The sequence below is a fragment of the Balaenoptera physalus genome (genome assembly GCF_965194825.1).
Source record: "Balaenoptera physalus genome assembly, contig: SUPER_1_unloc_10, whole genome shotgun sequence".
In the NCBI taxonomy this organism is placed as follows: Eukaryota; Metazoa; Chordata; class Mammalia; order Artiodactyla; family Balaenopteridae; genus Balaenoptera; species Balaenoptera physalus.
Genome location: NW_028126589.1, coordinates 622,362 through 626,869, shown reverse-complemented (window position 1 = coordinate 626,869; position 4,508 = coordinate 622,362). Strand labels below are relative to the sequence as shown.

At 50.6% G+C, this 4,508-nt stretch overlaps 1 pseudogene across 1 annotated transcript; it reads left to right on the top strand.

The window, feature by feature from the left end:
* Positions 1–2,401: 2,401 nt before the first annotated feature.
* LOC309650415 (serine/arginine-rich splicing factor 3 pseudogene) lies at positions 2,402–2,953 on the top strand (annotated as a pseudogene). The gene has a single exon. The product of its transcript is annotated as a serine/arginine-rich splicing factor 3 pseudogene (transcript).
* Positions 2,954–4,508: the final 1,555 nt, after the last annotated feature.

The following is a 4,508-nucleotide window of genomic DNA, read 5'->3' as shown; positions in this document are numbered from 1 at the left end:
CTAGCCTTATGACATTGATTTCATGGCTGAGTGATATTCCATTGTACATAAGTACCGCAACTTCTATATCCATTTTTCTCTTTCCTGGGATATCTAAGGTGTACCGAAGTGGAGGTTCTTGTAAGCAGAGCAGCCCTATACTTTGGGGTGCCTGTGTCTTGTTGATTTTTAGTTTTCCCAATTTATACGCCCATGAGTGGAAGTGCCATATGCTCTCTAGCTGTGTTTTTTAGATCTTTTAGGAAAGCCCATACTCTTCTCCAGAGTGGCCGTTGGCAATTTCCATCCCACCCATCAGCCTAACAAGGCTCCCTTTTCTACTTGGCCTGTCCTGCATTTCTGGTTTTTACACTTTTTTAGGATGGCCCTTCTGACCGTTGTGAAGTGAGACTTCTTTGTAGTGCTGATTTGCATTTCCTGCTTGCTTGAGTGGCCTAAAAGGGCCAGGAGGGAGAAGGGAAGGAGTTTCAAGGAGAAGGACAGAGAGCAGGAGAAGGAGGGGGTGAGGGAGAGAGAGGGGGGAGTGGGATAGAGGGATAGAGGGAAGGAGGGAAAGACAAAGATATCTCTCCCTCACTCCCTCTATCCGTCTCTCCCTCCCTCTATCCCTCTCCCTCGCTCCCTCTCCTCCCTCTCCCTGTCCCTCCAGCTCTCCCTCTCCCTCCGTCTCTCCATCTCCCTTACTCCCTCCCAGAGATGGAGAGATGTAGGGACAGGCAGAGACAAGGGAGAGGGAGAGAGGGAGAGAGAGAGGGGAGAGAATTAGAGAGGGAGAGAGAGAGAGGTCTCTTCCTTCCTCTCTTTCCCTCTCTCCTCCTTCTCTCCCTCTCTGCCTCTTCCCTCTCCCTCTCCCTCTCTCCCCCCTCCCTCTCCCCGTCTCTCTGGTCTCTGCCTCTCCCTCCATCTCTCCCTCTCTGGGAGCGAGTGAGGGAGCGGGAGAGACGGAGGGAGAGGGAGAGACAGAGGGAGAGGGAGAGACAGAGGGAGGGAGAGGGAGAGGGAGGGAGAGAGGAAGGGAAAATGCGAGGGAGGGAGAGGGAAGGAGGGCAAGACATCTCTCCCTCTCCCTCTCCTTCCACCTGCCTCTCTCCCTCTCCCTCCCTTCCTCTTCCTTTCCTAGAGGGAGGGAGGGAGAGGGAGAGACAGAGGAAGAGGAGAGGGAGGGAGCAAAGGAGAGGGGGAGTCGGAGAAGGAGGTAGGGAGAGGGAGAAGGACAGAGGGTGCCTGCTTCCCTCTCTGTCTCCCTCCCTCCCTCCCTCTCCGTGTCCCTCTCTCCCCTCCTCTCCCTCTCCCTCTGTCTCTCCTTCTCTGGGAGGGAGAGAGGGAGAGGAAGAGGGAGGGAGAGTGAGAAGGAGGGAAAGTGATGGAGGGAGGGAGAGGGAGAGAGGGAGGGAGAGAGGGATAGAGGGAGGGAGGGAGAGATGTCTTTCCCTCCGTCCCTCTATCACTCTCTCCCTCTACCCCCCTTTCTCTCCCTCTCCCCCTCCCTCTCCTGCTCTCTGTCCCTCTCCCTCCACCTCCTTCCCTCTCCAGAGAGGGAAGGAGGTGGAGGGAGAGGGAGAAGGAGGGAGGGAGGGAGAGGGAAAGAGGTAGAGGCAGAGCGGAACAGGGAAACAAGGACAGGGAAACAGGCACAGGGAGAGGGAGGGAGAGAGGGAGAGAGGAGAGGGAAGAGGGAGATGAAAGAAGGAGAGGAAAGAGGTAGAGGGAGAGAGGGAGAGGGAAGAGGGAAAGGGAGAGGGAGCGAGGGAGGGGAAAGAGAGAGAGGGAGAGGGAGAGAGGGAGGGAGAGAGGGAGAGACAGATGGAGAGAAAGAGAGGGAGAGGGAAAGAGGGAGAGGGAAGAGGGAGAGGGAAGAGGGAAAGGGAGAGGGAGCGAGGGAGGGGAAAGAGAGAGAGGGAGAGGGAGAGAGGGAGGGAGAGAGGGAGAGACAGATGGAGAGAAAGAGAGGGAAAGAGGGAGAGGGAGAGTGGAACAGGGAAAGAGGGACAGGGAGAGAGGGAGGGATAGAGGGAGGAGAGGAAGCAGGGAGAAAAGAGAGAAAGAACACACCATCTACACTTCTGTCAAATGACACCGGGGATCCTTACACAACCAGGAGAAAATAACACAGGGAGGCTCTTTCTCAGCTGGAACTGGAACTGCAGACGGGGCCAAACACCACCAGGCTGGCCACAAATGTCCAGCCGCTGCTCCAGCCCCGTCAGCTGTGAGTCCGGTCACCAGGGCTCTGAGTGTCTGCTCCAGGGAGCTGGGGTTCACCCTCTCACCCGGGAGGCTGGGCCAAGACAGCAGGGCCCCGGGCTGGAACATAGGTGGGAAAGCATCCCCACAGGATAGCTTGTGTAAGCAGATTCAGCTGCCAGATTCTAGAGGCCCGGGACCACCCTGTGGCCCGTGAAACCCAGGAGCCACGAGGGTCTTGCATCGTGATTCCTGTCCATTGGACTGTAAAGTTTATGTAGGGAATCTTGGAAACAGTGGTAACAAGGCTGAATTGGAACGAGCTTTAGGCTATTATGGACCACTCTGAAGTGTGTGGGGTGCTAAAAACCCTCCTGGCTTCGCTCTTGTTGAATGTGAAGATCCCCGAGATGCAGCTGATGCTGTCCGAGAACTAGATGGGAGAACACTATGTGGCTGCCGAGTAAGAGTGGACCTGTCGAATGGGGAAAAGAGAAGTCGAAATCGTGACGCCTCCTTCTTGGGGTCGTCGCCCTCGAGATGATTATCGGAGGAGGAGTCCTCCACCTCCCACACATCTCCAAGATGGAGAGCCTTCTCCGTCAGCCAGAGCAGGTCCCTTTCTAGATATAGGAGAAGAGAGAGATCCCTGTCCCAAGAGAGAAATCACAAGCCATCCCGATCTTTCTCTAGGTCTCCTAGCCGATCTAGGTCAAATGAAAGGGAAATGGAAGACCACTTTGCAAGAGGAGTGGTGTACAGGCAATAACTTCATTTGGCAGGAGTATGTACAGAATATTCAAGTTTTGTTTGAGACTTCCGAAGCTTGGTGCACTTTTTAAATGTTTTAGTTGTTCACACTTGTTTGTCTCTTGGGACAGTGACACATAAAGGTGTCATTCTCTATGGTTTGAAATGGATCCTATGAGGCATGTAATATGAAGAATTGTTACCTTACAATGTTCCCTTAAGCAAAATTGAATTTGCTTTGAATTTTTGGTCTTGCCTAGACTGATAATGAAACTCTAACTCCTGCCCACCTAAAGTGTGATGTTTACTATTATGGAAACAACACTGGCAAACATTGAAAAGACTTTCTGTAGCTGGGATATGGTATGCAGCTGTAGTTAAGCAAGCAGTCTTTAAAAGGTGCTGTGAATCCAAGCCAGCAGGTAAAAATGAAAGCCGCACCCTTACCCTAGATTAGAGGTTTAAAAATTCCACTAGTCTTCACACTGGACAAGAGGTTGTCCAGGGAGTTTAAAATCTAAGAAGTTTCAAGGAAGTTAGTTTACCTTTGAGTTAGGTCATACGTCCCCTCTGTGTTTGCTGTACATGAATACATAGCTCTTTGTAATATTCTTTGGAAATTTGAGATTATCAAGATACCAATGTCCTGCCAGATTAAGAGTATATTGTAGAGCTGAACTTTGAGTTACTGTGCAATTTTTTTTTTTCATGCTGTCATTTGTAATATGTTTTGTGAGAATCCTTGGGATTAAAGTTTTGGTTGCAAAAGAAAAAAAGAAAAGAAAAGAATCCGCCTGCCAATGCAGGGGACACAGGTTCAAGCCCTGGTCCGGGAAGATCCCAGGTGCTGCAGATCAACTAAGCCCGTGGGCCACAACTACTGAGCCTGCACTCTAGATCCTGGGAGCCAGAACTACTGAGCCCCCGTGCCACAACTACAGAAGCCCACACGCAACGACGACCCAACGCAGCAAGAAAAAAAAGACGATACTGGCCAGGTGATCAAGGGTAAAATCGTTTGTCATAAGTCCCGTTGATGGTGTGTATCCTTGATGTGACCTGAGGAAAATGGCATTTTTATCTCTGTCTGGGTCTTCCGCCCCAAACCCCATAACTCCAGACCAACCATAAGAAAACATCCGAAAACAAACAGACAAACAAATTGAGGGACAAAATACCTGACCAGTCCTCCTCAAAACTTTCAAGGTATCAAAACCCAGCGACGTCTGAGAAATGTCACAGCCCAGAGGAGACTGGGACAGAAAAAGGATGTTAGGGGAACACTAGGGAAATGCTAATAAAGTTTGGACTTTAGTTAATAACAATGTATCCATCTTGGTTCCTTAGTTGGATAAACATGTCGTACTAAGGTACTAACGAGTTGGAAATAGGGGTACTGGGTCAGGGTCCACGGCACTCTGTACACTCTGTACAGATCTTTGCAACTTTTTTGTAACTCTAAGCTCTAAAATTAAGCGAGTACTGAACAGAGCTAAGAATGTTATTTCCCTGATTTGAACATGCCTGAGTTTCTTTTCATGGTCACATTTTTGCTATCTGGATGTGTCTTGGCA